Below are 13454 nucleotides of genomic sequence, written 5' to 3'. Positions count from 1 at the left end.
AGCAACTCAAATATGTCAGCTTAGATAAAGAGTTTATTACTCATAATTAAGGGATAAAAAGCTGTCTGGCGATTGAGAATTTACGACTAACACCCGTGTCGTCTGGTGTATGAACAATATGGGTTAGTAGAGTAGTCACTCTGAAACATCCTACTTGTCATGCGCACCTGGCAGTTTAGCCTTATTTTGTCAAACAACAGTAACTTTGATTGGTTAAATATCGCACACTCAACTCTGTCACGTGAAAATAGCAGTAACTCCTGCTAGCAAACACGTCATAAATTCACCTCTGTTAGTGGCACTAATAATGCTTGCGGTTGATAATACCGTATTTTCCGCCTAATAAGCCGAATTTTTGGCCCTAAATTTTGGACCTGATTTTTGGGGGTCGGCTTATTGGCCGATCACTCCTTTCGGAAATGTCTTCTTCTTAGGAAATGTTTTTCTTTTGAAAATTACCATAGGCGGTAATTTTGTCCCATCAGCAAAGCACGTTAAGACTACAGTGAAACGTTGTTTCTGGAATTTCATTTGTTACCTAATTACAGTGAGTGGAGCCAATAACGAATGACATATTGATTCCATCTCTGTCTCAATACGACACGTTCTGCTTTACTACAGAACGCCAATGATCACACACAACATGCATGCTGACGCTGAAACGAGACTAAGAAATCATTTTGAAGAAACTTGTCACTTTTTAAAAATGGTTTCGGCTTATTGGGCGATTCGGCTTATTAACCGGAAAATACGGTATATCATGTTCTCGTGGTTGTGAAGTGAGACAAAAGCAGTGCATTTGGTTGGTATAAAGTCCTAACTTCAGTTCTTTCATGTGACAATAACGACATCTCCAGTTGATAAAATACCATTATTTCAATTTTTCAAATGATAAAAGCAGTATCGTCGATTGATAAAACGCCATACCGTGAAATATGACCTTGAAAAGGTAACATAAGAATAAAATCGATACTTTATTTACAATAAGGTTTACTTTCATCGTTTACGAAAATGTTTAAAAACTGTAGTTGTATTTTTGTAGTTTAGCACAAAGCTACACAAAGGGCTATTTGAGACTACCATGGATATCGAAACCCTGTTTCTGTTTGTTTCTTGTTTTTTGAGTTTCGTGCAAAGCTACTCGAGGACTATCTGCGATAGCCGTACCTAATTTAGCAGTGTAAGACCAAAGGGAAGGCAGCTAGTCATCACCACCCACCGCCAACTCTTGGGCTACTCTTTTACCAACGAATAGTGGGACCGTCACTAATAACGCCCCCACGGCTGAAAGGGCGAGCAAGTTTGGTGCGACGGGTATTCGAACCCACTACCCTCAGATTGCGAGTCGAGTGCCTTACCTACCTGACCATGCCGGGCCCCCTGTTTCTAATGTATAAGTCCGCTGACTTATTGCTGTGTCACTTGAGGTCTCTCTAGTTATCGCTGGAAAGAAAAAAAACGAGTGAAATTAAAATTGTGTGTTTGATACCTTCATATAAACAATTTTTAGTAATTATATCAACATAATATTGAAACTAAATTATGAAACTAGGGACGAAGCCGTAAAACCTTTACTTTGCATATTACAGTGTCAGCGAAACGTTGTTGAAGTTTGTCATATTAATGTGTGCTTAATAAATTTGAATATAAGTTAAGTAACTTACTTGTAAATCAAAAACTTTATATGGAGTATGCCTAACCTTCTTACAACATTATTGGAACAAACCTTTTGTACGTTTTGTTAGATAGGCTAATAAATTAATTTTTGTTTGAAACTTACCGAGTTCTATTGATAGTCTCACAAAAACTATTAATTACCTTCCTAATGGTGCAGCTGTGGCGCAATAGAATAATTGTTGTTGCGCCTTTCAGTTTTTCATTATACAAATTGGCCTTCGAGGATTAGTAACGTGACCTGGAATGTAATTATCCTGTATGGTTCTGACTCCCACAGAGGTGCTCCGAGGTGAATCAAAGTTTAATGTGCTCCAAATTGTACATGGTCCATCATGATTAAACCACAAAAAAGTGGATATTTGACTCTCGTGGACGGTCATCAGACGAATGTAAGCTGCATGGTCAATTTCAATAAGCTAGTGTAAGTTAGCTACAAATACCTCGAACGTGTCGATAGCAGAACATGGTCCAATTGCTCTCATATCTATAAAAGGAAATGTGATCTACTACACAAGTGAGTGTCCACCATCCGTCGTGTTAATAGTATAGAGTACCTACTCCAACATTAAAAAGGATATTCGTAGCTGCCAATGAAAACTGTTTTAGTGGACAGAGATACCAGTAAAGTATAATATACTTACAACAAGGAACAACATACTAAAAAACGTGTTCAGTGAATCAATAATACACAAATTAGTATTCTATTCCAGTTTTTGCAGATAAGGTTCGCTTCACCCCTTTTTCAGACTTATACCAATTTGGATATAGAACTAGTTCAAACCACCTTTTTTTGTTCTTCTCTGCTGTAACATGTTATTGTAGTTATCTCTGATTAGGATCAAACGGATGACAACACTCTATTAAACAATTCGATGCGTTCACTAAATAAAAAACATTAGCTGAAAGTTGTGTTCTAAATGTTCATAGAGTTTCACTTTATCGAACATCTAGGATGTCCTTGGAAGTTGCATCGCACCAAGTGATTCCGTATATTAAAGGCTTTCTACAAACAAAACATATAGGAGTGTTCGAATGTCTCGGTTTGGAGTTCCAACGTACACTTGGCTAACAGGTATAAGTGAATTAAATAACACAATAACAAATATGTATGCACAATTCGAATAAGTTGAAAAATGAAACTTTTCCAAAAAGCCAAAACAAACTGAGACAATTGTTTCATTTTAAAACAAAGACAATATTTTATTATCGGACAAACAATAGAAGAAAGAGCAGATGACATAGCTGAGTCTTCTTTAAAGATGACGATCGTATCTAGTTTGTAACCTGAGGAAAATGTGCGAGTTCATGAAAATCAAGATAAATTTCATATTAATAAACACAGTGGAAAATCTAATACAAGGACAAAGTGAAATCTGATCAAGTGCAAGCATTGCTTGGATTCATATTCATTCTGAATTTTAACAGGACATAACTAAGTGCCACATCACCCACGTGAGAAGACTAGTATCATTATATATTCAAGAAGTTTCTAGTATGTCAGACGTCGTGAAAACATAGTTAACTGCTTATCTAGTTTATTAACGACTCACAAAGGCAAAATATGTAAAATACGTGGGCTAGCTCTAGTCACGAGTTACATGCATAATAATAGGATTAAGTGTAGCTTATACTAAAGAGATGTGTCATGAACTGAGAGATGTAAAGCTGTCTCCACTAAGTATTGATTTACAAGCGTAGCTGTACGATCACTACTTTGAATTTCAGATCAAGTAATGGACCATCAGATACCCGAGTTGTACAAAACTGAAATAGGCAGGGAGGATTGAAGGACACTAATTCATAACATGTCCTGTATATAATATTAATGATGTTTAAGAGGAAACAGGACTTTGTTTGATACAAGTTGATCATTCAATAAGCATACACTAATCACAAATCGGATGTATAGAACCAGGTATCACTTCTCAACGTATTTATAATTACACAGTTCCTCATTGTTCGTCGAGTCGGTATAATTTGCGGGTACACTTGATGAATTCAATAACTCACAAGTGTTTCAACGTCGCGAACATATGGCTGACCAACGTATTATTCTCTGTAATAGGACACGTTTTGAAATGGTCCCTTGTAGGTTTTAGCTTTTTGCGAATGGGTGGAGGTTAGTGTTCGTTACATTGGTAAGCGCGTATGTTTTCATATAGCAAAGCCACATCGGGCTATTTGTTGAGTCCACCGAGGGGAATCGAACCCATGATTTTAGCGTTGTAAGTTCGTAGACTTACCGCTGAACTAGCAGAGGCCTTTGATAAGTATGAAGTACTGAAGAATGAGGTCGTTGAGTAAGTTCTTTATTGTTTAACACTTTAATAAACTTGCGTCAATGGTTTTAAGAAACATCAAACATATCAGAATGGACAATGGAAAGGTACGGTGAATAAGAACTTTATAGTTTTATTCGTTACACAAAAGAAACGTGTGGTAGTGGACTTATACTGACATGTTTAGCTTGATCAGTCGTTGATTACGTAATTCATGTCGAAGTTATGGGTTTAGTTTGGTTTGTTTTGAATTTCGCGCAAAGATACACGAGGGCTATCTGCACTAGCCGTTCCTAATTTAGCAGTGTAAGAGTAGAGGGAAGGCAGCTAGTCATCACAACCCACCGCCAACTCTTGGGTTACTCTTTTACCAACGAATAGTGGGGATTGACCGTTACTTTTTAACAAGCCCCCCCCCAGCTTAGAGGTCGAGTATATTCGGTGCTACGGGAATTCGAACCCGCGACCCTCAGAATACGAGTCGATCGCTTTAACCATCTGGCTTTGTTTATTTGTTTGGAATTAATCACCGAAGGGAGAGCTACATTCTGCTATAAACTGTAATTTTAGTACATACTCTTGTAAAACATTAATTTTGGCACTAGTACTGAAAACAAAAGTATAGAATTTCCAACAAATGCCTTAAGTGTTTCAATGATTAAACAGTGTGATAGTTTTAAAAATTTAGAGTTACTAGTTGCAAGTTTGTTTTGCTTTTGGAATTTCGCACAAAGCTACTCGAGGGCTATCTGTACTAGCCGTCCCTTATTTAGCAGTGTAAGACTAGAGGGAAGGCAGCTAGTCATCACCACCCACCACCAACTCTTGGGCTACTCTTACCAACAAATAGTGGGATTGAACGTTACATTATAACGCCCCTACGGCTGGGAGGGCGGGCATGTTTGGCGCGATGCGGATGCGAACCCGCGACTACTAGTTGTAAGACCTAAAAGTGACTTTCTAAATCTTTGTATTTTTTTAACACGTGCGTTCTGATTACCGTTATGTTCCTATACTGTCTTCAGGACAAGAAAAATTAAAACGTTAATTAGGATCACATTTCAAATTACGATATAAATTTTAGAAAATGTAATTTGTTTTTTTAATTCATCTTTTGAACTTCATGCGTCATAACATCAACAGATGGCCCTCATCTAGTACCGCAAAACATCACAACATTTTATAACACCACGAGAGTATTTATAGCAGTTTATCTTTAGGCACTCCCTGTTTTAACTCTTCTTCTGAACGAATGTAAGTTTTTATATTAATACGACTTTTAAATGTATCGTTTTTTTTTTACGTGGAGTTTTCCAATCAATTTAAACCCAAGCTGCGTTGATTAAAGTTTATTATCCACTCGTCATTTGTTCTTGCGACTCTCATTAATCATGTATAGGGCCCGGCGTGGCCAAGACTCGTAATCCAAGGGTTGCGGGTTCGAATCCCGGTCGCACCAAACATTCTCGCCCTTTCAGCCGTGGGGGCGTTACTATTCGTTGGTAAAAGAGTAGCCCAAGAGTTGGCAGTGGGTGGTGATGACTAGCTGCTTTCCCTCTAGTCTTACACTGCTAAATTAGGGACGGCTAGAGCAGATAGCCCTCGTGTAATTTTGCGCGAAATTCTACAAAATAATAATCATGTACAAACTCAACGCGATGGTTATAATTTTAACATCACATTTATTTCATTCAAACGCACAGTACAAAACTCGTGATACTTTCCGATAAACACACTCAATAAAACTATATTAATTAAAATTAACACGTACATACTTCTATGTAATCATTTCATCATTACTTGGACGTACAGTAAATTAAACAAATATTTAGTAAACCTTACAGTTAATACAGTAAGAAACACACGGCGAACAACAATTATTAGAAAGCTAAGCTCTTGGTCGTCAGAATGTGAAAAAGCGTTTCGTATGGACTTGTTATTTCAACTACCCGTTGAGCACAGATATTATTGAGAGTATCGGATAGAAGAATGTTACAGAGAACTAAGAACAATATTTGTGTGCCTATCTTCTGGAATAAAGAAACAACCATTCTGTTAGGTGTGTGTTCTTATTACCTACTACTAGCTAGCACCACCATAGCTATATTAAAAGAGTGTGTTGTCTGTTTTTTTTTATAGCAAAGCCACATCTGGCTATCTGCTAAGCCCACAGAGGGGAATCGAACCCCTGATTTTAGCGTTGTAAATCCATAGACTTTACCGCTGTAGCAGCGGAGTTCCCCATTCAGTTAGGAGTTCATCTGTAAATATCGAAGTGGCTTCACCTTAAACTTCTAGAAATTTAAAAAGTTGTAATTTTCTTTTACGAACTTCAACATATAATATTAATTTATGGTCCAGTACGATGGATTTTTTAATTCGATGTTTTATGATGTCACATACACTTAAGAAGTTTTACGAAAAAAATGTATCAATAAAAAATGGAAACAGAAAATGTCAAAGCTTTCTTATGCTGCAAATATTTTTGAATTCCAGCGATGTATACATCTAATCGAAATACAATTGTTTTAATAAAAACGTAGCACTTTACAGTACTATTACAAAAGCTTGTTAACTATTAGCTTATAGCTACCCTAAATGGTAGCTAGTTTCAGGTATTAGTGATATAGTATGGACGTAAGAAGAACGTTTTAATTCTGAAAAAAAAAGTTTTAAAATGATATAAAAACGCATTAATATTTCAACTTTCATAAATTTACCTTTGTTTTCACGTGGAAAATAATTTGACTGGCATTATTAAAAAGTTTAAATAATTAAAATATATTTCAGAACAATTTCATCTAAAGCCCTGTAATAACATATAATTTAATATCTTTGCCCTGAACCATCTCTTACCTCGATCCTGTCTACATGTCATAATAATATAACTACAATACTTGAAAACATTGCTCTAAAAAAAACCTAAAAAGATTGGTTCACCAAAGAACGTTTCTAGCGACATTTCACAGTCCATATCAAAATATCCATTTGATAAAATTTCATGTGTTACCTTAACAGAGATTTCGTTTTTGTTTTGTATTTTTTTTACTGAAAACGTGAGATACACATAGGAGCCACGTAAATAATTGCTTCAAGTTCTTCACCTTTCCTCTATAAACATGTTGATGTCAAAAAGCTTGTCAACAGCAATCCGGTCTATACTGAGGTAGTATAGTATTTCAACAGTTTAAAGTAAACAGTAAAACAGTTTGAAACGGCGTTTATAAAGAAGGAAAAATTCCTTTTATTTGTTAAGTGCCTTTCTTCTTAACCAATCAGTGTTAAAACACTAGATCTGACAAGATAATTCATCACAACAGCTGATTTACGTAACCCGTGTGGACAGTGAAATAGTCATAAATAAATTTAAGCTAAAGCATTGATTAGGTTCGACAACACAACATATTTATAAGTTATTAATCAAACATCGGCAAAGTTTTCGTTAGGTATAAATTAAGGCTTAAGAGAATGGGCTCAGAACAATAGGTAACGATAGCATCATACCTTTAACAACTTTATTTTGCTATTTTTATTTATTAGTTCTTTTGATTGCGTTGATAATCAGACCGTTCCCAACGGATAATATTGTTTTCTTTAACAATTGAAATATAAAATGTACAAAATGATTTACAATAAGGGACGTCACGTAGATCAAAGCGACCTTTGTATTCGTTGTGGCAGGTAGTTCAATGCTCCAATATTCTGGAATCTTTCACTTTTCCATCTTCTTAGAGAATCCCTTGAAGAGTTCCAAGGGAATGGGGAAGACGATGGTAGAGTTCTTCTCGGCAGCAATGGAGTTCAGAGTCTGGAGATAACGTAGCTGGAGAGCAGCTGGAGAATCGGCCATCACTTCAGATGCCTCTCTCAGAGCTCTGGAAGCCTTCTGTTCACCTTCGGCAGCAATCAACTGGAACGATTTAAACATTGAATGTGAGGATTACAGGTGGCACTAACTGACGTCCGTTTTGTTACAGGCGTTGAGAGGAAAAAGTTTTTTTTTTGTTTTTTTTTTTATTACAGCTAAAGTAAAGAACCAAACAATTATTACAGGAACATGTCTCACTAATACTACGCGTGTGTGTGTGTGTTTTCTTATAGCAAAGCCACATCGGACTATCTGCTGTGTCAACCAAGGGGAATCGAACCCCTGATTTTAGATTTGTAAGTCCGTAAACTTACCGCTGTCCCACCAGGGGCCTAATATTATGTATCGCAGATCTTAAATGAACTTACTTTTGCTCGGGCTTCTCTGGAGGCCTCCGCTTCGGCTGCCATTGCACGTTGTAGTTGTACAGGAAGCCGGACGTCCTTACTATAAATATCAAGAGCAAATCCTATCATTTAGTATATAAATACCGAGCTATTTATGAATGTGTTGTAGTCAGGTTTTCTTTAAGTGCTAGTTCCAATTAGAATACTCAACATCAACATATTTTGTTATAACGTCAGGTATACACCTGGAAAGTGGAATACTGGCACGTGATATCCTCAGATTTCGCTTTTATTCGTTACTAGTTCGAAAGAATGTAGTGTTCTCTGGTACGTAATTTCTGCGAGTACATTTAGTTCAAAAAACAAAATGAAATGATTTTTTTGGAAGAATTCAAAAAATGTTTATCAATTAGAATAAATAATAATAATTTAGATTAAGAGAACATATGTGTCAAAACATTCCGTAGTATAATTCTCCAAACATCACTTACATCTCCACTCTTTCAACTTTGACTCCCCAGGGGTCAGTACCTTCGTCTAGGCTTGACTGCATCACGTGACTAATACTCTCCTTTCCGATAGAATTTCAGACAAATTTTTCGTTCCCAGAACATTTCTGAGTGTAGTTGCCGCTAGGAGGCGTGTTGAACGACCGTAGTCTTCCACGTTCGTAACGGCAATAGTAGCGTTGCTAATACGATAGTAAACAACCGCATCAACCGCTACTGTCACAGAGTCTTTGGATAAGATCTGTACAGAAATGAAATAAACTTGTTTACAGAACTCCAAAATATACTTCATAACGTAAAAACTTAGATTGAAGTTCTATACTGATTGCGTATTTTATTCGACCTTGTAATAGATGCTATAACTAAAAATTTAAAGTAATTGGTATATATTCTAAAAACGGCTGGTATGGACAATAAAACTTTAAATATTGTACAGAACAGTATTTCGACCTTCTTAGGTCATCTTCTGGTTAACAAAGAGAGTCTGCAGCTGACCGTTGCCGGGCACGTCTAGGGACGAGAGTATAAACTGGTGAGAGATTGTAGGGGACGTTACAGTTAGATGTTTAATTAGTATTGGTATAAAGGTGTTCCTTTATATTGGTTTAATTTTGGTTTTAGTTGTTGTATAAGTAGGACTTCTTTGATTTTGAGTTTGTTTATATCTGAGTTTTCTATGGTTATGTTATGCTTATTTAAATTGCAGTGTTCAAAACGTGCGAAGGTTGTTGTTTTTTTTCTTTGAATCTGGTTTCTGTTGTTCTGCTTGTTTCTCTAATATAGAAGTCGTGAGAGTTGTTGCATTGTAGTATACATAAATAGTGTTGATGTTATGTTTCTCAGTGTAGGTTTTACATAACATGGACTTTAGTTTTGTACCTGGTTTTGGAATAAATTTAGTGCTTACTGGAATGTTGCGTTTTGTTGTAACTTTTACAAATGTTGGTTATTTTTTCGCTAATATTGGGAATCTGTTTCATTAGATTTATTATTGTTTGTTGACTGTGTTATTGGCCTAGGTGTGTGTGTGTGTGTGTGTGTGTGTGTGTGTGTGTGTGTAAGAAGAGAGAAATATTGAAATACAGTAAAATCAAAAATAAGAACTGCGTTAAAAACAACAAATCTAACCCTGTGATAAATAACATATAAATAAACAAGTTCAAACAAAAACTAAACACGCCCCATAAATTAAAAGTATCCCCGGGTTGTGGAGATGACTGTTTAAGTAGAATCCACATTGTGGTGGATATACACCGTTTATCATTCTTGACGTCAGTTCATCAATCTCACAAGAAGAAAGCTATTTATCTGTACGTGTACAAATTGAGAGAAAGGTCAATGTTTCCTCACCCAAGTACATGATTTCTAAAGGCACTAGAGGAATATATAACCTGATTTACATATTCCTTGTTTTCACTCAGAAGTTTTATTAATCACTATCAGTTACAGTACAATGCTCGAAATTTCACTGACTTAATTACCCCGAAACGTGAAACATGAAAGATCCTTGCATTTCCTGCAATGCCAAACTGGAGTTACTCCTCTTTCCCGCAAGATGGGGTGTGTGGCGTGTGATATTGCACTAATGGTTTTACATAATAACAGAGCCGTTCGTCAGAAGTTTTTTCCGACAACCGTATTACATTTAAGCTGTATTTTTATCTCATGTGTAAGAGCATTCTCAAATCTTGTTTTTCATTTCCTACTGACCTTGTTCAATTATTAGTGGCGTATTTTTCCCAAGTCTTTTATTTATGTAGTTTCTTTGCAGTTTTATCATAAACATGTTGCCCAGAAAATCGTTGAGATCGCCTTATTTTAGTTGCATTGTTCTATATAACATGTAATATTCGAAAGGTTTATTTGTACGTAAGCAAAAATCTACACTATGGCCTATCTTTGTTCTGTCCACCACGGGTAACGAAACCCAATTTCTAATACTGCAAGTACGCAGACATGCCGCTGTGCCACCATGGGGAAATACAGTAGTAACTCGGTTCTCGAACTTAATCCGTTCCAGACGGCTGTTCGAAAACCGAATCATTTTCTTTCAAAAGTTACGCATTATGAAGCATTTTAAGTAAAAATAATGCTTATTTATACCTGTATAATAATACTCACATGCATAAAGTCAACCACAAGAACTATAAACAATAAAAAAACAATAAATGAAAATTTAACTGCACTTTACCTGTGCTGAGGAGAGCTGATGGCGTAAGTGAAAGATGGTGAGGAACGTGGAAAGTAGGAGGGTTATTATTGTTTGGAAGGGGAGTCACCTTCCATAAAAACGTCAGGCAACTCTCCTTCTGGGGTTCTTTCTCTTTGCGCCGCTACAACCTGCTCGAGACTCACTGGACCTATTTCTCACTAAAAACTTGTCCCGAGGTTTGTTTCTGCTTGGCACCCTCCCCATGTCTCACCACACTATCTACACCACTTTTCTTCCTAAATTTTTCAAACCACCCCCTACTAGCCTTAAACGCATCACTTGTATCAGCACTCGTTCTAGGGGTGTTTCTCAGGAGGTCACCATGCAACTGCTTTGCTTTCTCACAAATGATGATCTCAAAAATGCTTTCACCAGCTAACTGTTTTTCGTTTACCCAAATCAACAACAGTTTCTCTACCTCTTCCATTGTTTGTGATCTCTGTTTCGTAAGCACTGTCACTCCTTTTGCAACATCAGCTCCTTTGATGACCTCTTTATTTTTCAGTATGTGCAGACTGTAGACTTCACCATACCAAACTGTGTAGTTAGGTCAGACACGCGAATACCAATCTCATACCTCGCTATGAGATCTTTGTTCACCTCTATTATGGCTCTAACAACTTTTCTTTTTGGTTTTCTGCTTTCATTATCCTTCTTTGACCCCATGGTGGCTTATTTAATCAGAATATTTAGAAAACAACAAAAGAAAACGAACGTTCACAGTAGATTTTAGCGGGGGGTGTGGACTGAGCGACAGGTGCGGGTAAAATGTTTTGGGCAAGCTTGGCGTGGGCCGAAAATGGTCGAAGGGTCGTTCGGGTCATCAGTCGGGTTATTTCGGGGGGGATCGGGCCACGACAGCTTGGTTCGGGAACCGAGTTTATGTTCGACAACCGAGACATTTTTTTCTCAAACAACATGTTCGAAAACCGAATTGTTCCATAAGGAAGTCGTTCGAGAACCGAGGTGCCACTGTATTCGAAAATACATTGTAGTAACATCCAGCATCCGGGTTGAAAGGGCTAACACTGTAATATCCTTTGCTAGCCGATTTGAAGTTTCCAAATGTAACAACCTACCGATGAGAGAACAAAGATCTCGAGATGACATCGTCGATTGGACAAAGAAGTTGAGCTTAGTATTCTACTAGAGGCTTTTCGAGTGAAGACTTACTTCAAAATTGCGTTTAGTTCAATGGAAGTTAATCTCAAGAGAGAGAAAATCGAGAAACTAAACACACTAGTAAAAAAGCACTTATTTTTTAGACAAACATGTAGGCAGTGTTTTCGTTTGTTAATGAATAATTTCTTTCTACCAACTTTGTCCAGTTTCGGCACCACCGGTAATAAATTATATTTTACCTGAAAATATCACAAAGCTAAAAATTCACTTCGTATTTAAAAAAAAAAATTAGAAGGTGAAGTTTACTTTGTTTATAACGACACGCTTTATGTAAGTTAAGAAAAAATAATATAATTCATATACCTCTTGTGGTGGCACATCGAAAGATACAGTCCTCAGGTCAATTTTACAGTAGGTATCAATGCAGGGGACAATGAAGAAGATCCCTGAAATAAAACAGGTTATGGGTAAATACAGATGTTAAAATCCTGTCTAGAGAAATTAATAAAATCGATCATCAAATGAGTTTTATAGCTTCACACTTACAGGTTCTACGATAAATGGATTAGTTTGTTTGTTTCGAAAACTACCCGAGAACCATCTGCATTAGCTGTCCCTAAGTTATATGCTAATGGAAAGGCAGTTAGTCATAACTACCCACCGCTATTAACAACGAATAGTGGGACTAAACGTAACATTATAACGCCCCCATGGTTTAAATGGCGAATATTCGGGACCCACTAAATTAAGTCTTTTTTTTTATTTTTGCCTATAGGTCTTGAGGTCTATCGTCAACTATACACTTATTTATGTAATAAAGTTCAAACAATGAAGCGCAAAGTAAGAATTATTATTTCACCTCAACTAAAGTTTTTGATTTAAAAAAAAATGTAACAAATATGTCCCTAATTGTGTCTACGTTTAATCCTAAGGCTTTAGTTGCAAATAAAAATCGCACTTTATAAAGTATGATAAAATCGTGAAACCGTTTTTGTTTTTTTACCTAATTAATTAAGTTAATTTATAGACGTTTAGACTGAAAAAAAAAATCCACTTTTAAAGAAACTGACCACCAGGAGAGATCAACTAAGAAGTTTAAGAATTTTCTGCAATAAATGTCACTAATAGAAATTGCTATTTGCGTATGTTTAAAGGTTGTCCACTATTAAGTGTGTCACACTATATTATTCGTCCCCCATTGCGGCAGTGGAAAGTATACGGATTTACAATGCTAAAAGTAGGGGGTTCGATTCCCCTCGACGGACACAACAGGTAGTCCAATGTGGCTTTGCTCTAAGAAAAACACAACTCACACCATAAAAGTTTTCCCATGCTTTTTATACAAGTTGTCGTTTTTGTTAATTAGTTCATTAATGTCAAACATTTAAACCGTTTAAAAGCAGCTAATACCACAATAAACAAGCAAGTCCTACAAAAATA

At 36.4% G+C, this 13454-nt stretch overlaps 1 pseudogene across 1 annotated transcript in view; it reads right to left on the bottom strand.

The window, feature by feature from the left end:
• Positions 1-5618: 5618 nt before the first annotated feature.
• The window catches only part of LOC143252155 (band 7 protein AGAP004871-like), a 66534-nt pseudogene continuing 58698 nt past the window's right edge, over positions 5619-13454 (bottom strand). Inside the window, exons 5-8 of the transcript XR_013028863.1 lie at positions 12378-12460; positions 8663-8921; positions 8193-8271; positions 5619-7866 (exon numbers count right to left, since the gene is read on the bottom strand). The product of XR_013028863.1 is annotated as a band 7 protein AGAP004871-like (transcript). The remainder of the gene's footprint in view (positions 7867-8192; positions 8272-8662; positions 8922-12377; positions 12461-13454) is intronic.

This window comes from Tachypleus tridentatus, chromosome 6 (assembly GCF_004210375.1).
Source record: "Tachypleus tridentatus isolate NWPU-2018 chromosome 6, ASM421037v1, whole genome shotgun sequence".
Classification (NCBI taxonomy): domain Eukaryota; kingdom Metazoa; phylum Arthropoda; class Merostomata; order Xiphosura; family Limulidae; genus Tachypleus; species Tachypleus tridentatus.
Note: the sequence above shows the minus strand (reverse complement) of the source record. Positions and strands in the feature narration are given on the sequence as shown.